Source organism: Sorghum bicolor, chromosome 9, assembly GCF_000003195.3.
Source record: "Sorghum bicolor cultivar BTx623 chromosome 9, Sorghum_bicolor_NCBIv3, whole genome shotgun sequence".
In the NCBI taxonomy this organism is placed as follows: domain Eukaryota; kingdom Viridiplantae; phylum Streptophyta; class Magnoliopsida; order Poales; family Poaceae; genus Sorghum; species Sorghum bicolor.
Genome location: NC_012878.2, coordinates 51,323,636 through 51,347,204, shown reverse-complemented (window position 1 = coordinate 51,347,204; position 23,569 = coordinate 51,323,636).

Sequence of the window (23,569 nt, the reverse complement as noted above, 5' to 3'; positions counted from 1 at the left end):
CAAACACGTGACATTGCACCATAGCAATTGTGCTTGGGCTAGCTACGGCCAGGCTAGCCAGCCGTGTTGGGCAGGGGAAGTTTATCAAACACGCCCCTTCTGTTTGTTTGATTGCTCTAGAGAAAGTCTGATTTTGACCCAATTGGTGCAAAAGACTTGTTTGGTTGCTCGCATTTATCTAGTGTGGTCTGTATGTATACATGGGCTTGGCTCATCCTAGCTAGCCTGAGCGCATGCATGCTCTTTTGTTTGGATCCTTATGTACGTAGCCGAGTTTAGAATAGATATTTGGTTGCCCGCATGAGTATAAACAATGTAACATAAATATATCAAAATAAATACTTAAATATAAATTATTTATGATATTATGTCATAATAAAATTTAATTTGGTGCCAGAGGGATTTTTCTCCACGGTTGTTGCTAAAAAAAATTAATTTGCCTTATGAAATATTAATTTGTTCTAAAATTACTTGATATTCACTAATTATGTACTGACGATGCCATTAGATATGCTAATCTTGTACGGCGTGAGCCTGGCTCGCTGGATACGGCCAATTTGTTTCCCTTGGGCCTGGCTCGGAGCGCCCTTTTGCATGCGCTCGGCCTCCTGGCGGCACGCCAAACGCGTTGGGCCTGTATGCGACGGGCCTGGCCGGAGGCAGTGGCGAAGCCAGGTCTAAATTTATGGTGGTGCACAGCTAAAGAGACATTCATAGTTTAAGTAGAAATACATGGTGAAAATTTGTCTAGCTAGTGGAAAAAAATTTCTTACCGTGGTGCATTGGCACCAGACAAGCTGTATGTAGCTTCGCCACTGGTCGGAGGACATACAGACAACCAAACAGGCCCAAAAGCAGTCTCATGTCCTAGCTCGGTAGAGAGGTGAATGAAATCTGTTCCATGCTAGCCTAGCTTAGGAGGTGCAACTCGTGAGCTGAGACTGATTTTCTGCTCTGTGAGTGCTCATTCATCTCCCTGAGAACATCAACAGCTCAACAAAGCCTGGTCCGCCGGAAACATGTGTGAATCAAACAATGATGCCAGGACGTGCCTTGCCAGCTACCCTTGGCCTAGTGCTCAACCTGGCCGGCGCATATACACCAACTAATCGCGCATTAAACCCATATAATACACCAAAACATGTCCAGTTCATGCCTTGCTGAGGTTAGCACTACATCATGTTGATGTCATATACACTTCGCTTTCCTTACACAACAAAATCCCAGTTTATCCATTTTTAGGTTTATTTTACCGTTCACTATTTTTATATGATAAGATAATAATATCTCACCGTTCACTATTTTTAGGTTTATTTGTTGTGCTTGTGCTGGCTGTTGTCTATAGAACAGAAGATGTGATTAATCAGCGTTTGGAGGAAAGCGTCCTTGACTGTTGCACCCCTTTTTTTGAGTTTAGCATGGGTAGACATTCGGTTGCATGCAGGGCCTAGGCATGAAACCTATGTTAGCGTTTACTAGAATTTATGATATCATCCTGGGAACTAGGGTTAGTTGGATGGGTTCATGCTTAGGGCACGTACAACGCCGTCCTTTGCCCCGTCTCGGAGACGACATTTTTACAAAAACAATCTTGACTCCACCGAGAGACGAGCGTCCCGTCGTCTCGCGAGGCGACGGCTGTGTCCCATGCTCCAAGGCTGAAGAGACGCCGCAGCACCGTTGTACGGCCTCATCTTTGAGAGTCGATGGTGTGCTCGGATCCGGTGTGGTCAGCAGTGGGCACGCGCAAGGCAGCAGCCGATTTGGGCGCGCGTGGGAGTTTTGCGCGCCAAATCCATCTCCACCTCAATATATCTCGGTGTTGTCTTCCCCAAATCCATCTCCACCTCTCCGCCTCCCACTCTGCTCGTCTTCGATTTGGGTGCGATGTCCCCGCCGGCCGCAGCTAGGAAGAAGAAGGGCTCCACACCATCGGCCTTCGAAGCAGCGGCAGCCGCGACCCCAGCCCATACCTTCGGTCGCGGTGGCTTCTCGGGACCGACGGCTCTCTCCCTGGGTCGTGGTGGCGGCTCGATGCTGATGGCCCGCTCCCTCGGACGTGGTGGTGGCTCAGCAGCGGCAACGACTCGCCCAACCACCGGTGGTCTCGGCAAGGGCGCGGCAACAGCACCATCGTCCATCAATGGATCCAGCTTTGGTGGCTTCCCCAGCTCTTCCTCGTCCATGGATGGGTTTCCGTTCCCCCCTTCACCGTCTCCAGCTCTGTGGGATGCGGCCGGTGATGATCCTTCTTCTCCTGGCTTTGCATCATGGTAATCACTCAAAACGTTTGGATCTGTGACTATCAGTCCTAGTTAAGATTACAGTAGAAGAATAACTGAAGAATATTCAGTCACTATCTATGTCTGCCCTGCCAAAAAAATTTAGATGGACATTATTTCTGCTTGCCCTGTCAAAAAAATCAGTTACTATCTCTTTGTGTTAGCAATCGATGCTTGTAAATCACTAGTTTGCAAATGATTTTGTCGCATAGGCTTTTGTTTCAATTACTTTTGTAGATAGTTAGTTTTAAATTACTATGGTTGCAAATGCTTGTACCTGACAGCTAATTATTTTTGTTTCTATTACCAGTAGATCTGGTTGTATTCTGTCTGCAAATGATAGCAGAAGGAAATTCAGATTCAATAAACTATACATGACGCATAGTGTCTATACAAGTCATAGGCTGTATGTATGTGTTTTATCTTACAAGTCATAGATTGTATATATTTGTTTTTCTAAGACAAGATGGTGACTGAAAATGCTCTTGACCAACTGCATTTTGCCAAGCCGTACTAGAACTGAACATAGTAAGCAGAGCAGCTAAGTACTACTAATAACTACTTTATCTAGTAAATCTGAACAGAGCACGCGGAGGCCATGTCGATTCAGAACAACTCTGCACGCCAATTCATTCAGTTAATACTACCTATGTTTCCTGCAGGGATAAAGACCCACGTCCTCCTGGTGGTTTCATGAACTACTTCAATAATCAGCCACACAACTTTCATTTGGTTGGTGCACCTATTCACAACAAACCAGTGTCCGCCAACACCGAAGCAAGTTCACCCTAAACCAACACCGAAGCAAGTTCACAACTATATATAATAATATAATTATTACATTGATGGTTTAAAAAAATATTATAATTATGTTACTCTTATTTACTCTTGATATATTTTCTATCAAATAGCCACACAATGACATACAAAAGTTTATTTATAGTTGATCCTATCTACATACAAAGCATTAAACAGCTTTAGAGACGAACACCTGTCTGTGGGTTGTATGACCTGTCTTTATACCTGTCTGTATGATAGATTCGAGGTGGTTAGAGACATATCCTCGTCTATGCGTTGTACATGCCCTTAGCTTGCAGTTTGAATTCGATCGCTTATCTTAGAGAAGTCCCAATGGTATATTTATGATAGTTTCTATCTCTATTAATTAGTCTGCCAACTAAACAGATTGCTGATGTGGCAGTAGATTTATTGAAGAGAGAGAAGGAAAAATAGAGAAACCGTTTCCTATAGAGGAAACGAAGTCTTCACGTTTGCCGATGCTAGAGGAAACGAGCTGAACTGCGTTGGGGAGAAACGGGTAGTTTCCTTCCTTCTCGGCTCGGATCTCCTGCTCCACTTCGCTCGCATGTTCCTGCGCGCTGCCAAAACTATCCTACGCGCTCCCACGTCCCTCTCCCTCCGGCCCTCTCTGGTCGTGCGCTCGCGTCCTTTGCGCAGCGGTGGTGCGCATGGAGACCGAGCCGCACGCTACCGTCCGAAGAGGAGGTGCTGCTGCTGCAGTGGCAGGGCACCAAGCATCAGTGACTCTATGGTGTGAGGTGGTGTCGATCTAAATCCTGCTGATCTGTTTGTTCTGCTATCTCGTCAACAAATGGACGATTTAATCGACGGGCAATGGAATCATCTTGGTTGTTGTTCATCTGATTGTTTTTTCTTGTTGTGTGTTGCAACAGATTAATGCACGACATGATCTGCTCGAGAACCAGATACCTGTTTGTGCTAGACCTCCAAAATATGAATCTGAATTAGTATTGGAGATTGATTTTGTCGCTGTGCGTGTGCTACATATACTCTCAGTACAAATGATGAAGCTCTCATTGTGAAACACGCATGAAGTCATTAATTTTATTTAAATTTAGAAACTACTGAGGAAACTATGCATTGGAAGAATTAGAGTCTATAGTACAATTTAATGCTCTTGGAAACTACTCTAGAAATCTTCCATTGGGACTGCCCTTATAAGTCATACTTTTTCTGCCAGCCAGCAGTGTTTTTCTCTCACAATAATTTCAGTAATGACTTTTCAGATAAGCGAACAGGCTCTAAAAGGTTTAATGCTAACTTTGATTAATGATCTATGCAACTTGGGTTAGTGGTGTTTCTAGCAACATGGAGATTAAGGAGTTCAACAACATGGTTTTGGCTGCGGATAGTTTGCGATACGAAATGTTGTATATGGTTATGGTTTTGATGTTGTCATGGTGGATGGTTGGTGGGTTTCTGCTAGTTCCTCTCCTAGATTCTAAGGATCCATTCTCAAAAGCCTGTAACCTAGCTTAACAACGCAACCATGACAATTACATAGGCTATGGTTCCACCTTATTGATTAGTTTCATAAAAAATGTTATTATGGAGTCGATGTAAGTGGCATAAAATGAAGAGATCCCCTATAGTCTTTTGACTTATGTTCGGGTGAAACCTAAGTGTAGGTGTTAAATAGGCTTGGAGTAGCTTTGTAAAGGGCCCTGTAGACACACATCTTGAAACGTCATATGGGAGCAATCAACCATGACAAACTTTATTGGTGAAAATGTGCAAGCTCTATAGTGTGTGATCGGAGGTGCGACTACCAAAACCACTAGAAGGGAGTGCCATCTTAGAAGAGAGTGTAGGATCGAAGGTGCGACTGCCAAAACTATTGGTCGCCATAAATATATATTTATATAGTACTTCCTCCATTCCAAATTATAAACTATTCCAAAAATCTTGGAAAGTTAAAACATGTCAAGTTTGACCAAATTTATATGATAAAATAATAATATTTATAATACCAACTAAGTATCATTAGATTCTTCATTAAGTATATTTTCATAGTACACCTATTTGATGCCACAAGTCTTTATAGTTTTCTTTATAATTTTGATCAAACTTTAAGTGCTTTGATTCTCTAAGATTTGTGAATGACTTATACATTTAAATGGAGGGAGTAGATATTTATAGCCGTTATGATAAAGCATTGGAGGGAGTAGATATTTAGTACAGCAGTCCATGAGAGATTTGAGGGTTAGCATCTTTTTCTATTATATTATTGATCGATGATGTTTGTCTTTCTCACGGTATCATTCAATGCCTTGTGCATCATGCCTCGACACTGTTACGAGTGCAATACAAAGTACGAGAGAACAGAGAGGAAGTAAATGAACTCGGTGTGTGATTCTTTATTCATTGATTGGTAGTTATACAAGTCGAGGGGGGAGGGGAAACTCTCCCCCAAGTAATCACGAAGCCCACGATGAGTCATGGGGAAGTCACGGAGGTGGAATCGATCTTCACGGACACGTATGGGATCATAGGAGAAGTTTCGGTCCTCGAGCTGTTAGGATAGATCTTTCGGGAGAGAATCCGAGGAGATGAGATTACCCCAGATAAAATATTCATAACACTCGCCCTTGATCGAATCGCTTGTTTGAGATCAATGGATCGTATTGCTCCTCCAAAAATTCTTGTAGGATAAAAACGAGGAAAAATACGTGTGTACATGTGCTATAGTAAAAATCCTTAAAACTGCTTGGGAAAAAAGGAGAAATTTATAGCACTTAATGATTGCCTCATTGTAAACTAATACGAGAAAACCTTTATAGGAGAAAACTCATGTTGTAGTTTTGAGGACAATATGTGTCTTTGATACTCCTTTAAAAACCCCTATGGGGAAAACAAGAAATATGACACTCTTGTGTTAATATTATCTCATTAAAAACTCCTTATAAGAAACCTTGTGAGGAAAACTCATAAAGAGAAAAGAGTATAATATGATGGTGTAGACAGGCTAATGTCTAGGGGATTTCTCGCCCTGAACCTTGCAAATCCCTAAGTCGTCGCATACCAATTCCTTTGACACATTTTTCAAATGAGGAAGTTGGTAGGGACTTAGTCAATATATCAGCGAGATTGTTGCATGATTTAGTTTTCAAGATATCAATCTCTCCTTTTTATTATAATTCATGAGGATAGAACAACTTTGGAGTGATGTGTTTGTTGATATTGCTCTTGATATAGCCTATCTCCATCTGTGTAACACAAGCCGCATTATCTTCATAGGTAATGGTTGGAGTTGTGATAGCTTTAAGACCACACGACTGTTGTATGTAGTAGATCATTCTGTAAAAAGAATAATCCGAGAATACGAAACTAATTTGTGATCTGCCATTATGGGGGTCTGATTGATATCTAGTATCAGTGTATCCTATCATCTCAGAACTTGTTCCTCTTTAGAAGAATAATCCGAGATCCCTTGTGCCATTAACATATCTGAGGATCTGTTTTACTCCTGTCCAATGTCTCTTAGTAGGAGCGGCACTGTGCCTTGCTAGCAAATTCACTGCGAAAGCGATGTCAGGCCTGGTGCTATTGACAAGGTACATCAGTGCTCCAACGGCACTAAGGTATGGGACATGAGGTCCAAGGATTTCCTCCCCCTCATCTTGTGGTCTGAATGGATCAATGTTTAGTCCTAAAGACCGAACGACCATAGGGGTTTTAGAAGGATATGCTTTGTCCATATTGAATCTCTCCAATACTTTCTAGACATATGCAGATTATGTATAAAGATTCCAGTTGAAAGATGCTCAAGTTGTAGGCTTAAGCAGAATTTGGTTTTACCCAAATCCTTCAACTCGAACTCCGTCTTAAGATGTTTGCATGCCTCATCAATATCTTGTTTATGACCGATGATATTTAGATCATCAACATACACCAATATGATGCAGAATCCCATTTGGGATTTCTTGATGAAGACACATGGTCAATCATCACTGTTAGAGTAGCCCTTCTGTAGAAGATGCTCACTGAGTCAGTTATACCACATTCTTCCGGACTGCTTTAAGCCATAGAGTGATTTCTGTAGCATTACACAATACATGTTGCAGTTTGCGTTTTGATTCGGTATTGGGATTCTGTTAGGAACATTCATGTATATGTCTGAATCGAGTGACCCATAGAGATATGCAGTCACTACATCCATCAATTGCATAGATAGATGATTTTTTACAGCCAAAAAGATTAAGTATCGGAATATTATTCCACCCATGACTGAAGAGTATGTTACATTGAAGTCAATGCGGGTCTCAGCGTGAATCCTTATGCTACAAGCCTCGCTTTGTATCTCACCACCTCATTGTTCTCGTTTCACTTTAGGACGAAAACCCACTTGAATCCCATAGGGAATACTTGTGGAGGTGTAGGCATTACTTGTGAGAATACATGTCTTTTTGTGAGCAAGGATATTTCTGCTTGGATTACATCCTTCCATTGGATCCAGTCCGAGTGTGTTTTGCACTCTGCCATGGTCTTTGGATCTGGATCGTTTTCAAGGAGTTTGGCAATCATTGCAGATAAATATGAGTCGCCAATTGTAGTCTTTTCTATCAAATGACTCTCCAGTTTCTGCATAGTTGATGGAAATTTCATGGACCCTTTCCGTTGAATCATCATTTCCCAAGATGGTCGCATGAGGGTATGTCATGAAGCAGTTTCATGATTACCGCATGGTCGATTGTCATTCTGTAGTAGAACAAGCTCATGAGACATAAACACTGAAAAAAGGACTCAAAATATATGGATGTGTGTTGCCCAATAAATTTGTGGTAGGTTGTATCATTGCTAAGCTACCATAGACTTAGACATATTTTGCTACTTCTCTGAAACAAAAGATACAAGAGTTTGGCATTGCCAAGCTCATTGGCTCTTTAGATGTTGAAGAGAATATAAGAGCAAAGAACGTCTATGACAAGGTCGGTGAGGGGAGTTCTAGTGCCCAGTTGGTGCATAAGAATCATCCTAAGCCCTAAAAGAAGAAATTCTAGCAAAAACTCAAACAAAAGTCTACCACTCCTTTCTCCTATACAACTAAAAAGAACAAAACATGGTGCGACATTCTAACGTGAGCCCATAGTCCTGCCTCCGGCGTTCCTGCAACCACTCCAACGTCCATAGCCCTTGCATGCGTATTCAATTCAAATAAAAAGGAAAGAGCAAATCTATTGTTTATTTCAAAAGGAAAGAGCAAGATTAGCGCCGTATGTTGTTGCATGTCTTGACCAAACAAAAAATGTGTATTCCCTTGCATGTAACTGATTGGTGTTGTCCCATGCGATGTGATTAAAAGGAAGAAAACAAACTTCAAAAGGAAACACTCAGGACGAAACAAACTAAGGAAACTAACCGTGCCACCATCGTCACCGTCACCATGCCGCCGCCACTACACACGCCCCATGCCCACTCGACTCCCGTGCCCGCTCGCAGCTGGTTGCATCGCCGCTGCCCACGACCGCCCTATGCCAACGCCCTAGCCCCAGCCCCACAGAGACACATCGTCGACGTGCCGGTCACACAAAACTCAGCTGGCTCCCACGCACACTACTAGAACCATAACTTGCCTGCAACCTCTGCGGTCCAAGTGGTGCGGCAGCACAACACCATCGTACCCGCCTGCGCTCTCCAACAACCGTGCGGCATATGGCATGGAAGCACCACCACGACACCACTAGAGTGCCTCTCCATATTGCTGCCACCTCACCGTCAACGTCCATTACCAGCCAGTGCTGATGTTTGATCTAGGTGAGCACCAGCTACTTCGTGCTTTCATTCTGTCATTGTTCTTTTGGGTTTCTGGTCAGTTGTGGTGGTGTAGAGCCACATAAATTTCTATCTTGAGGATGGGTTGGATTGATTTACTCGTGTAATTGATTGAGACAATCATTTTCTGAATATAGGTTTACTCATAGATTTTATCATTTTGATTGACATGGACAGGATTGTAGATGAGTTAAATTCCATGAAGTGAGAATGGAACACATATCTTCCATATTAGATGTGAGTGCCTTGGTTTTCTGGAAAGACAACACTACGACAATACCATGGCAATACACATTTGCGTATAATTTTGAAGGATGAGGAGGTATATTTTGAGGTCACCTTTTTGGACCATGTCTAATTTTTTTTCTACAAACCATTGTTATCTATCTGTTGGCTACAATATTGCTACAGGAAACCAAAAAGGAAGCTCGACAGTACAATACAACAACAAAAAATACAACAATATTATAAAGCATCACATGGACCTCAGATTCTATATAACCACATTATATTTTTCTTATTTGTTGTTCTTCTAAATAAATAAACTAGGCCAAATTATACTAATTCTAACTCTTGATATCCTTCTCTTCTAGAAAATGTTAGCTTTAACAAAAATGCCAAAATTTTGTAAAAAATACACTATGACATAAACAACTACTGCGATTGGTGTATGTGAGGATATGGAATACAACTCACCATACGCAAGTTACTTGCTCCTGCATTTATTGTTTGTTTCCTATATACTTGTCTAAATGCTACCATATTTGCAGTTTCTTTTGTGATGGCTACATGCTCAAAAATATATGCTTTATGTTTCGATCAGAAGAAGATGTTTATCATGATCGACTCTAGACCTATTGAAGAGTGGTGTAAAGAGACACCATCGTTGATGTATGTCGGGTACACTTTTAGATTTTCCTTGTAGTACACGGCCGCAGTGAATGAATATATTTCTAGATAGTAAGAGGATGTCTTCAAATGGAAATTCAAATAGGAAGAAAACATTGTAGAAGCCATAGATGGGTAACTAACTAAAAATCACGTTGCTTGCAATAATAATAATACCTATAATTTTGTCGTCGGTATCAGTAAGGGGTGCCCTCACCGATGCACATAATGAGATTACCCGTACGCAGGTCGAGGCCCTCAACTTGACGCTCTGGTCAGACATACATACGGTCGTCGACGTCCGCAGCCTCGAAGACGGAAAAGGCGTCGAGCGAATCGATCAGAGCTCGAGCGTGAGCTACGTCGAATACAGAAACAGGCTCGCGCGAACCGGGAGGCGTCGAGCGCAAGGACGCCGCCCGCCGCCTGACGCGCGCACGGGAACCAGGGCATTTAATGCGCCTGTCGCGTTCTCACCTAACGCGCCAGTCACGGGAAGCGTGATAGGGAACAGGCACCCGTCCCATCATCCTTTTTGCAGCCTTCCCCACCAAACGACTCAGAGCGTGCCAGGACGCGGGAAGCAGGGATGGAACATCTAATCAGAACCCCCTCGAGACATCCAAGGTCAACGCTTTGGACAACAAGGCGCTACACGGCGTCTAACCCTCGACCAGATATGTTCCCTTCCAGGAGAAGGGTTGGGCATCGACTGACAGCACCGCAACCACTCCGCCGGATCTGCCGCTATACCGTACAGGCGTGCAACCGGTGAACCAGTCCAAGACGACGCGCAGGGCGGGATACAAGGGCACGCGCAATCATCATCAAGCTACCAAGACGAGACGGCTCGAGACCACGCCGGTACGGAAGCCTCGAGTAGGTCCGCGCGCCATACCCCTATCGACCCCTACTCAGATACCTACATATGTACCCTAGTCTTCCCCTTGGAACTATAAAAGGGGAAGCCCGGGAGCGACCACGGCAGGACATCAACCACACAACACTACACTCATATGTCCATACTCGGCCTCGCTCCATACCACGCTTGTATTCACCCCTGTACAAGCACTTAGGTGCAAAATAATACAAACTCTCTCCCCCCCGCTGGACGTAGGGCCTTCTCTTGCCCGAACCAGGATAAATCTTTGTGTCTTTTTGCATCACCATCTAGAAAAGGGAAGCACGCATACAAATTTACTCGTTGGTGTGACCCCCCGTTGGAAAAACACCGACAGTTGGCGTGCCAGGTAGGCGTCCTGCGTGTTTTTCATCGATTTCCCATTCTTTCCTAGATGGCCACTCTTTCTTCGCCGATTTCACGTTCCACGGTGATTTGGTTTGGGAGTCTCGAGTTCATGTCCACTGGCTCCGGCTATGACATGATCTTGCTCTCAATCAAAGGGCCGGGAGGAGCCCGCGTTGCGCCAACCCGGATGAGGGTCCCGAGACGTCCTCACCACCATGCCTCCCCGCCCAAGAAGAGGCGTGGACAGCACCGTCATCGCCTTTCTGCCTCGCCACGACCGGCAGTCCGTGCCAGGCAGGAGGCGTCGCGAGAGCCGATAGCCCCGTGCCCCACGGGCACGACGGCTCCGCGCCGAGAGGATCACACGACGAAGGGAGGTGACGCGCCCCACGCACTCTCCCCCACCGCCAGGCTACTTCCACATGGGCTGTTCGCCTCAAGAGGAGCCTTGCCGTTCGGCCTGGACAATGCCGCAGCATCACTCGCCAGGGCGATATGCCCAAACGCCCAGACGTACGTGGAGAGACCAATGGTCCTCCCATGCGGCCCTGGAGCGCAGCGACCGACGTCCGAGCTACCAAACTTCTCCCAGGTACGAGGCCTCCGCCGCTTAGGCCCCGGGCGGTACACGATTACCTCCCTCAGACAGCGGCTGCTGGAGGAAGGACGCGGATGTTTCTACACCGCCGAGCCAGACTCCGGCTCGAAATCCGACAGCCACGACCCTACTAGGGAGTGCTTCCATATCGACGGCGCGGTGGAAACCACCGACGAGACACAAGACGCCGTTGCAGGCAGGCGAGCCCCTGCAGCGAGGGAAGACCCCAGGACGCCTGGGAATGACGGTCAAGTCGACCCCCCACCGCAAGAAGACAGAGCCGCGCAAATTGCGCAACTACGAGAGCTCAAGGCAAAGCTTGACGAGGATCGTGAGCGCCTTGTCTTGCTTGAGCAGATCCTCAAGCAGGACCTGCCTTACCCGCCTGGCGGAAGTGTCCACAGGCGAGCTCGAGAGGTACACCAACAGATCGTTGGAGACGCAGAGCCAGAGCAGCCCATCAGCCGTTTCCCTCGAGCAGGCCAGAACGTCGTGGCAGCGACAATGCTGCTGCGAAACATGCCGGAGCCGTCAAACTCCCAAGCTCGACGCATTCGAGACGAGGTACAGACACTACTCTAGGTGGCAGCAGTTCAACAGGCCGAAAGCTCGGCTTCACGACGTCGAGGAGCTGCCACAGAAAAGCGCGATGAACCGCCCCAAAACGAAAAGGAGGTGTCAGTCCATCAGCAGCCACCCCCTCGAGGAAGAAAGACCACGCTCGTTCTCCCCGTCGACAATCAGCGTCGACACGACGCGCGACGTGACATTGAAGAGAATCGACGCCGTCAGTACGGGGACACGGAAGAGCGCGGTTACAGCGCCCATCGCGGTGGGAGGTACGATAGTGATGAAGATCGGATGGCTCCATAGCCACCAGGACCACGGGTATTCAGCAGGGCAATCCGCAGCACGCCGCTGCCCAGCCCGTTCCGACCCCCGACCAGCATCGCAAAGTACAACGGAGAGACCAAACCAGAGCTGTGGCTGGCAGACTTCAGGCTAGCCTGTCAGCTGGGAGGTGCTCGAGGAGACGATCGAGCCATCATCAGACAACTACCACTCTTCCTTTCCGACACCGCTCGCAGGTGGCTCGAAGAGCTCCCGGCCGATCAGATCCATGACTGGGTCGATCTGGTTAGAGTTTTCGAAGGTAATTTCAAAGGGACCTACATACGGCCTGGGAACTCATGGGACCTCAGCAAGTGCAAGCAGAAGTCAGGAGAAACTCTTTGAGAGTACGCTCGACGCTTCTCAAAGCAACGCACCGAGCTGCTGCACATCCCCGATCACGACGTCATCCTGGCCTTTGTCTCTGGTACCACTAGTCGAGACTTGGTACGAGAATTGGGCCGGAATCGCCCTCAGACCGTCGATGAGCTGATGGATGTGGTGGCCAACTACGCGGCGGGAGAAGAAGCGGTCGACGCCTTCTTCAGCTATGAAGGAAGGAAGGGCAAGCAGCCCGCCGATGATGACGAAGGCCCCAGTCGGGGTCCCAAGAAGAACAAGAAGAAGAAGAAGACACGACCATTCCAACGGGAAGACCTCGACGACGATCTCGTCGCCGCCGTGGAGCACAAAAAGCCTCGAGGCCCCCCAGATGGGGGCATCTTCGATAAGATGCTAGAAGAGCCATGCCCTTACCATAAGGGAGAAGCCAACCACAAGCTTAAGGACTGTCGTATGCTGAGAAAGCATTTCGATGGTCTGGGGTTCAGGAAAAACACGCGCGACGACCCAAAGAAGGAGAAGGACGGCGAAAAGGAGGATAACAAAGATGACGATGGTTTCCCCGCCGTCCATGACTGCTACATGATCTACGGTGGGCCCTCGACGCAGCTGACTGCAAGGCAGCGCAAGAGGGAACACTGTGAAGTCTTCGCGGCAAGGATGACGGTGCCCCAGTATCTCAGCTGGTCGAGCACCCCCATCACCTTCGACCGAGAGGACCACCCCGACAAAGTAGTTGCCCCTGGCGTCTACCCACTCGTCGTCGACCCCATCATCGTCAACACCTGGCTCTCAAAGGTACTGATGGACGGTGGCAGCAGCCTCAACATCATCTATCTCGAGACCCTCGACCTCCTCGGCATCAACAGGACGCAGCTCCAGCCAAGCGCCGGTGGTTTCCATGGCGTTGTACCAGGAAAGAAGGCGTTGCCGGTAGGTCGAATCGACCTACCGGTTTGCTTTGGCACGGCAGCCAACTTCAGGAAGGGGACCCTCACCTTCGAGGTGGTGGGGTTCCGGGGCACGTACCATGCCATCATCGGGTGCCCGGGCTACGCCAAATTCATGGCTATCCCCAACTACACCTACCTGAAGCTAAAGATGCCCGGTCCCAAGGGCGTCATTACCGTCAGCTCCTCCTTTGAGCACGCGTACGAGTGCGACGTCGAACGCGTCGAGTACGGGGAAGCCGTCGAGAGTTCCACTGAGCTCGCCTCGAAGCTCGAGGCCCTGGCCGCAGAGGCTCCTGAGCCCAAGCGCCACGTGGGAAGCTTCGAACCGGCGGAAGGAACCACGAAGATCCCGCTCGACCCCAACAGCTCCGACGGTAAGGCGCTGACGATCAGCGCCGACCTCGATCCCAAACAGGAAGCCGTGATCGTCGACTTTCTTCGTGCGAACACCGACATGTTTGCATGGAGTCCCTCGGACATGCCCGGCATACCGAGGGAAGTCACCGAGCACTCCTTGGAAATTCGAGCCGGTTCCAAGCCAGTGAAGCAGAGGTTGCGCCGATTCGACGAGGAGAAGCGCAAGGTCATTGGCGAGGAGATCCAAAAGCTTTTGACGGCCGGATTCATCAAGGAGGTTCACCATCCCGACTGGTTAGCAAATCCTGTACTAGTTAAGAAAAAGAATGGGAAAATGAGGATGTGTGTCGATTATACAAGTTTAAATAAAGCATGTCTGAAAGTTCCTTTTCCATTACCTCGTATCGATCAAATTGTTGATTCAACTGCGGGATGTGAAACCATTTCTTTCCTTGATGCATATTCTGGTTACCATCAAATAAAAATGAAAGAGTCCGACTAGCTCGCGACATCTTTTATCACACCCTTTGGGATGTATTGCTATGTAACCATGCCGTTCGGGCTTCGAAACGCGGGAGCCACATATCAGCGTTGCATGCTCCACGTGTTTGGCAAGCACATAGGCTCGACGGTCGAGGCCTATGTCGACGACATCGTCATCAAGTCAAAATGGCGGGGAGACCTGATCCAGGACCTCGAGATCGCTTTCAGCTGCCTACGCGCCAACCAGATCAAGCTCAACCCCGAGAAGTGCATTTTTGGCGTACCTCGAGGCATGCTCCTGGGTTACATCGTTTCCCAGCGTGGCATCGAGGCCAACCCCGAGAAAGTCTCGGCCATCACAAGAATGGGGCCGATCCGAGACATCAAGGGCGTACAGAGGGTAACGGGATGCCTAGCGGCGCTGAGTCGTTTTATCTCAAGGTTGGGAGAAAATGCATTGCCCCTGTACCGACTTCTGAAGAAAGTCGAGCGCTTCTCTTGGACCCCCGAGGCCGAGGAAGCCCTTGAAAATCTGAAGAAAACATTGACCTCAGCACCAGTCCTGGTCCCACCTCAACCTGCGGAACCGCTGCTCCTTTATGTTGCCTCGACGACCCAGGTCGTCAGTGCAGCTATGGTGGTCGAGAGGCAGGAGGAGGGGCATGCATTGCCTATCTAGAGGCCGGTCTATTTCGTGAGCGAGGTACTCTCGGAGACCAAAGCGCGTTACCCACAAATCCAGAAGCTGATCTACGCCGTAATCCTCGCCTGACGCAAGCTCCATCACTACTTCCTCAGCCATCCTATCACAGTGGTCTCATCCTTCCCCTTGGGAGAGATCATCCAAAGTCGAGAAGCCACGGGAAGAATCGCTAAATGGTCGGTCGAGCTCATGAGTGAGACTCTCACTTATGCGTCCCGTAAGGCTATCAAGTCATAAGCCCTTGTGGATTTCGTCGCGGAATGGACTGACTCCCAGCTCCCCCTGGCTCAAGTTCAAGCAGAATTGTGGACGATGTATTTCGACGGGTCTCTCATGAAGACGGGAGCTGGGGCGGGCCTGCTGTTCATCTCGCCCCTGGGCGTTCATATGAGGTACGTCATCAGGATACATTTTGCCACGTCCAACAATGTTGCAGAGTACGAGGCCCTTGTCAACGGACTGAAGATCGCCATCGAGCTTGGAGTTCGATGCCTCGACATTCGAGGCGACTCCCAGCTCGTCATCGACCAAGTGATGAAAGCCTCGAACTGCCACGACCCGAAAATGGAGGCATACTGCAAGGAGGTTCGTCGACTCGAGGACAAGTTCCACGGCCTCGAGCTCGTCCACGTCGCCCGACGCTACAACGAGGCAGCCGACGAACTCGCCAAGATCGCGTCGACTCGAGGCACGGTCCCACCTGACGCGTTCTCAAGAGATCTACATGAGCCATCCGTTGACTTGGGCTCGGGGGCTGGCGTCGAGACCGCTCCTGCCCAGTAAGCTGACACCGTCGAGGCACTACTAATAGCGGGTGAGGCAATGGAAGTGCGGCCCGGTCGACCGTTCGATTGGCGCACACCGTTCCTTGACTGCCTGATTTGTTGTGAACTGCTAGAAGATCGATCCGAGGCCCGCCGTATTGCTCGATGGGCCAAGTCATATGTAATCTATGGCGAGGACAAAGAGCTATATCGACGAAGCCCGACGGGGGTCTTGCAGCGTTGCATCACCATAGAGGAAGGCAGAAAACTCCTCGAGGATCTACACTCGGGGGCTTGCGGCCACCATGCTGCTCCACGGACCCTCGTAGGGAATTCCTTCCGACAAGGCTTCTACTGGCCAACGGCCATAGCTGATGTCGTCGAACTCGTGCGCTCATGTCATGGGTGCCAATTCTACGTGAAACAGACGCACCTGCCCGCCCACGCTCTCCACATGATCCCTATCACGTGGTCGTTTGCGGTATGGGGGCTCGACTTAGTAGGGCCTCTACAAAAGGCGAAAGGGGGGTACACTCACTTGTTGGTGGCTATCGACAAGTTTTCCAAATGGATCGAGGCTCGACCCATCACCAACATCCGCTCCGAGCAGGCCGTCCTTTTATTCACCGACATCATCCACCGGTTTGGGATTCCCAACGTCATCATCACCGACAACGGCACTCAGTTCACCGGCAAAAAGTTCCTAGACTTCTGCGATCAGCATCACATCCGTGTGAACTGGTCTGCAGTTGCCCACCCTCGAACTAACGGCCAAGTCGAGCATGCCAACGACATGATTTTGCAGGGGCTCAAACCGAGAATTTACAATCGCTTGAAGAAATTCGGCAGAAATGGGTTGAGGAGCTTTCCTCAGTCCTGTGGAGCTTAAGGACTACGCCAAGCAGGGCCACAAAATACACCCTATTCTTCATGGTCTATGACTCTAAGGCCGTGCTCCCGACAGATCTCGAGTATGGGTCCCCTCGACTCAAGGCATACAACGAGCAAACAAATAAAGAGACTCAAGAAAACGCGGTCGACCAACTCAAAGAAGCTCGAGACATGGCTCTCCTTCACTCCGCCAGATACCAGCAGAAGCTGTGACGCTACCACGACAAGCACGTACGCAAGAGGGACCTGAACGTGGGCGACCTCGTCCTACGACGGCGGCAAAGCAATCAAGGACGCCACAAGTTGACTCCACCTTGGGAAGGCCCATACGTGGTGGCTGAGGTCTTGAAGCCTGGAACATATAGGCTCGCGGATGAAAAGGGGGCGATCTTCACCAACGCGTGGAACATCGAACAGCTACGTCGATTCTACCCCTAGAATTTCAAAGCCTTATGTTCCCACGTACATTCTGTACCAAGGTTTTGTAAATGAATGCATGAATAAATAAAGTCTTTCCCTCGAGCAATTTACTTTTTCACGAGCTGAAATCTCGACGATTAGAAGGGGATACCGATTATGACCTATCATAGTCGATACCCCCTCAGGGGCTAGCAGGGGGCGACCCCCCCAGGTGTCGAAAAAACCAAGTAACCCTTTCGTTCCCATCAGTAATCTCGTGCGGTTGAGTAGTAAAGGTACCTCGAGCCCCTTAAGGGCCGAGAAACGACGAGCCTGAGATCTCCTACGCCCCCGGGCTATGGAAACTCTACTCGCCTCCTCACCCTTAAGGCAATCGAGACCGCCCTAAACAAAAGACCGAGCGGGAAAAAACAAACATAAGCGCAAGAAGAAGTAAAGGAGCCTCGAGCGGAAAGACAGATAAACATTTGACAACCATTTAAAAGACGTCATACTACTTAAAGATAGAGTAGCAAAATACTATACAAAGGGGCCTAGGCACCCAGAGCAGGCTCGCAGGCCTCAGTCCGCATCACGGTCCTCACCGCCCTCGCCTGCGCCCGAGCTAGTCTCAGGAGGCAGTACCTCTGGCTCAAACAGCCTAGCCAACCTCTCTCCAGGAACCTCTGCGTCGTCGATCAAGGCGTGGAGCCTCTCTTCATTCTCCGCGTCGGTCTTGGAGATGTCGGTGACGAAGCCGTGGGACACCACCTCCATGTCGTAGGAGAAGCCTGAGCAGACAACGGCCATTGCCCGCTTCACCCCGATGTGGAGAGCGTCCCGCACCCGATCCCTCAGCGTCGTGCCTAAGTAGCACAGCTGGTCGACCAGCGCATCGCCTCGAGCTTCCTCCTTCGACTCGTCCACGGGTTCGACCTCCCAAGAGGTCGAGAGATCGCTTATCGCCGTCCGCAGGCGACGGTTCAAAGCAACCTCCCCCTTGAGCTGGGCCTTGGCATTGCGAGCCTCGACTTGGGCGGCCAAGAGCTCGTCTTTAAGCCCTGTGAAGGCCAACGCAAAAAGCTTTAGATAAAACCCAGCACAGACTCGAAAAGAAAACCCAACAATAGAAACGTACCGCGGACTCCTCCAGAGCTGTGTTCTCGCCAACTAATTTGGTGTTGGCCCTCTCGATCTCTCTGTTAGAGCGTGCCAGCTCAGTGTTGGCAACACACAGATCTTCGATCGCTTTGCCAGCTTGAGCAATGGCCCCATTCTTCTCCAGCAGCTCTCCCTTCAGACGGTCGATGTCGTCGGAGAGGCTGCGGGATCGAGCCCGCTCTGCCTCGAGGTCTTCGAGGGCCTTCTTCTTGGCTTCTTCCATGGCGCTCCTGGCGATCTCGCCGTTCACATGCTCCACCTTCATCCTCTGGAAGGATTCTCGAAGGGAGTCCAGGTCAGTCTTGAGGAGGCCCTTCTCCTTGTCCAGATCAGCAACGACGTTCTTGTAAGACAGGGCCTCCTCCCGAGCTTTGGACGCAGCCTCCTCGACCGTCAGAGCCCGCTCCCTCAGCAGCACGGCCTCTTCCTCAGCCTTCTTTGAGGCCTCTCGAGCCTCGGCCAGGGCAGCCACCCTCTCCTTCTTCTCCTCCGCGAGCGCCAAGAGATCTTTATAAGCTTTGAGGAGTTTCTCCTATGACTCCAGGAGTTGGTCTTTAAGGAGGGGGAGCTGCTCCCAGCCGCCCCTCGTGGCATGAATGAAGCTTGACTTAATACGAGAGGTCTCTTTCAGGTCCTGAGAGCCGGCGATCGAGCAGTTAGAACCCAAAACCAACAAGTTCTCTAATGATTAAAAGACTAGGAGACTTACAAAGTAGGCTGGCCCGAGCCCGTTGTTTACAACGTCCGACAGGAGCCCCACCACGTGCTTCATCCAGAGGCGGAGCTCCTCGACGTGCTCCCACTTCTCAGCCTCCTTCCGATCGTCCAGGAAGATGTTGGGCTCAGACGGATCGGTGGAAGCCCGGATGCGGATCCGATCGGGACACCAGTTCTCCATCTCCTGGTCAGCCCGCGCCTTGACACCACGAATAAGGTCCTCGACGGTATCGAGGGACCTCCCATGGCGCAGGAACAAGTCGACGAGGGAGGGGAACCGCCCGTCGTCGTCCACCATCTTCCAGGTGCTCGTTTTGCTGCTTCCGCCTCCGCCCGACGTCCCAGCCTCGTCCTCCTCGGCGGGAATGCGGTCCTCCCACGCCCGACGCTCTCGGAGGAATCCCGGGGCGATTCCGTCCATGCCGTAGATCGTCCTCTTGATCTCGGAATCAGGGTCGACAGGGGTGCGCATCATGCAGGCGAGCGCTACCACACCATCCGCCCGCCCCGACTCTACTGGGATCGCGGCGGGCGCCCCTAGACGGAGCCACGCTGGGGTTGGGGGTCCAAAAACCGGCAGACCCTCTTCCTGGTCCCCGGGCTCTTGCGGCGCCGGTGGTACTGGATGGGGCGGACTGTGAGGAGGAGGCTCGAGCGGTTCCTCCAACGGCTGGCCCCCCTGCTGCTGCTGCTCCTCGAGCTCCTGCGACTCTTGTTGGCGGTCCTGCTCCTGCAGCTGCCGTTGCATCTCCTGCTCATGCTCCTCCTCTTCTTTCTTCTTCTGCTCCTTGATGGAGCGAAGCCCGGCAGGCCAGGGCGTCCGTCTCACGACGAGAGAAGTCTGGGCCTCCTCGTCCATGGGATGGGCATCCCTCGAGGTCCCATCGCCGCCAGACCCATCACTAATGGTAATGGGATCCCCCTCGACCCCTGATCGGGAAGGCTCGGGGACTCCCTCCTGCCCTTGGGGCCGAGGCGCCTCGGCTTGTTTTGGCGACGACGAGGCAGGCTCACCCGCCAGGGGATGGGGTGGGGCGCTCTCGGTGCCGATCGACAATTGCGGGTCGGAGGAGCCTGTAAAACAAAAAACAAAGGCCAGTCACTATGATGACCAACGTAAGAACAACACAAATCCCATGAATAAGCTACTGACCTGGCTCCTTGGAGGCTGCTCCCACCTTAAGCCTCTTCGCCATCGAAGGCTGGGCCTGCTCAAGCGTCCGCTTCAACCTGAGGAGGGAAGAACGGGCGTAAAGAAGACCGCTACATGAGAAAACGCAAAGAACCAGGAAAACAAGAATAACAGCATCGGAGAACTTACCCCACAGGGAGAACGGCTTGCCTACCGGTGCCTCGACTGATGGGCCTCGAGCCGCCCAGCGTCAAGGCCCTCGACCCCTCGAGGACAGGCGCCGGTCTTGGCCCCGCATCTCCAACCTGGCGAGCGCCGGGACTAGCGCTCCTGCGGCCGGTCTCCCCCTTGTCGGAGGCCGCGGCGCGGCCACGGGTCAACGACCCCGTCACCTGGGGCTTAGCCTGGCTACCCGCCTTTGATGTAGGGGGAGGTTGAGGACGCGGGACGGCTCGACTCGGCGTAGGTGCAGGAGGAGTGTCATCGCGGGGGCGGTGAGATCCGCCTGGCCCCTCCTTTGGCACTCCCGTCCGCGGGGCATCGGCGTCGCCTCGAGGTGGACCCTCGAGGATCCGGTCAAGGCGAGACGCCATCCCCTCGGAATCGTCGCTATCATCATCGCTGTCCCCACCATCATCCTCACTAGGGGATTCTTCTTCAGGCTCCCCCCTCTGCCTGGATTTAGCTCGACGCGCTTCTAGCGCTTGGCGGTCAAGATTCTTCTTCCTTGTCCCTTTCTTCTCAGAGTCCTTGGCGGACTTCAGTTTCTCGGCAGACTGGCGCCGTTTGTCGTGGTCGACCTCGTCCCCCTTTACTGGAGGCCTCGAGGACTGGACATCAATCCGTCCCTGCCAGAGCAAAGGTAGGCTTAAAAAGAGATCGAACGAAATCCAGAATCGGAGCGATGTATGAGAAAAGAGCGTACCAGGTCGATCGAGCCCTCGTCAGGCCTCATGGGGAAGCCATTGATGTGCTCCGACTTAAAGTCGCCGGCAATGGCCGCCCTAACCCGGGCAGCGGTTTCGTCGTCCGCCAGAGCCTCGTTGGACATCCGGCATGCCTCGAGGTCCCGAGACGAAACGCCCGGCCCCATCTCGTCCATCCTCAGCGGCCGAGACATCAGCGGGAGAACTCTCCGACGATGGACGGCCGAGAGGACAAGAGCGGCGGACAGGCCCTCCAGGCGCAGCTTCTTCAGGGCGTCGAGGAGGGGGTCGAGCCGCGACTGGTGGTCTTGGATGACGCTGTATGTCTAGTTGTCCGGGCGCTCCGTAATCAGACGGCCGGTGTAAGCAGGAAGAAGATCGTCGTCGTTCCTCAGGTAGAACCACTAGGAGTCCCATCCAGCGTGGTTCGATGACAACCCCACCGGGATGTACTCGCGTGGCCTCTCTGTCTTCTTCGTCTTCAGCACCAGGTTGAGGCACCCGGCCCACACGGGTTTCCTCACGCCGGTGGTCCCGGTGGGGGTGTTGAAGAGCTCGCCCCTGTAGAGGTGGAGCCACAGCTCCCAGTGGGGCACCATCCCCAAATAGCCCTCACACACCACGGCGAAGACCGCCGCAACGGTGATGGCGTTTGGGGAGAAGTGCTGGAGCTCCACCCCGTAATGGAGGCAGAGCGCCCGCATGAAGCGGCTCGGAGGAGCGCCCAGGCCGTGGCGGTGGAACTTGGCGAACGACACCACGTAGCCCTTGGGCGGTTTGGGCTCCCGGTGGTCCGCTGGCGGCGCGATCCACTCCGGCGATGACAGCGAGGTGCGGCGGCGCAGCAGTCCCTCCCTCTCAAGCTCTAGCAACCGACGCTCCGTCATCGACGACGGGTGCCAGTCGTCGACGGCGACGAGTCTCACAGGCATCTTGGACGGAAGGAGGGCGGTTTCGCTATTGCTCGAGGAGGTGCGCGCGCGAGAGATGGCAAGAGAGCTGAGACGGCAAGAAGGCTAAGGCAAGAATGGAGACGGAAGGCAGAAGGGAGAATGGCAGCCATGCCATAGGATACTTATAGGCAGCGACCCACCAACGGTCAGATCTGATAAATGAGGTAACTCCCCCCATAAATGCGTCGTCTAACGGTCCTTTTCCTAATCACAGACGGGACGCTCCAAATTCTGCGCCAACACAGTGCCGCAACGGCTCCCACTCGAAAAGACGCGCCCAACGGGTAGAAAGGCGAACCGCCACGGCCTCTTCCTTCCTTTGAAAGCTAAGGTACGCGCCCACCAAAGCCTCGAGAAGTCGCAGGCTGACCCGCCGAAAGGGTTCGACAGCCGATCTCGAGCCCCAGAGTCAGGGATGCCCAGCGAGTGGTCGAAAATCGAGGCCCGCCTCGAGAACTCATTGGGGATGTCCAAGGTAGGGTCGAGACAGTCGAGAGGAATCCCCCCGACAGGAGGCATCGAGCCACTGGACTCTATCGAACGAGCCCAGCATCCCCGACCACGTCGACCCCACTTTATGAGAACGCCTCCGGGCTACAGCTGACCCCCTCGAAAGGGGCACAGGTTCTCACTTGGATTACACGTTAGGAACTCAATCTGGGGTGGATGACGCTCGCTCTATCGAGAGTACGTTGAAACCCTCGCGCAAAGCGTGCCAATCAGGACCTTCCACCACCGGTGTCGACAGCGTTTCTCAGAATTAGGCAATATAACCCTCGAAGGAGTCAAAAACTCCTCCAAGGGCTCGGGGGCTACCCCCGCGGGGTCGCTCGCGCGCCCCCACGGAAATTCGACCGCAAAATAAAGCCTCCACTCGAGCGCCAGCGCTCAAATGGAGACTCGGGGGGCTACTGTCGAGGGTATCAGTAAGGGGTGCCCTCACCGATGCACATAATGAGATTACCCGTACGCAGGTCGAGGCCCTCAACTCGACGCTCTAGTCAGACATACATACGGTCATCGACGTCCGCAGCCTCGAAGACAAAAAAGGCATCGAGCGAATCGATCAGAGCTCGAGCGCGAGCTACGTCGAATACAGAAACAGGCTCGCGCGAACCGGGAGGCGTCGAGCGCAAGGACGCCACCCGCCGCCTGACGCGCGCACGGGAACCAGGGCATTTAAAGTGCCTGTCGTGTTCTCACCTAACGCGCCAGTCACGGGAAGCGTGATAGGGAACAGGCACCCGTCCCATCATCCTTTTTGCAGCCTTCCCCACCAAACGACT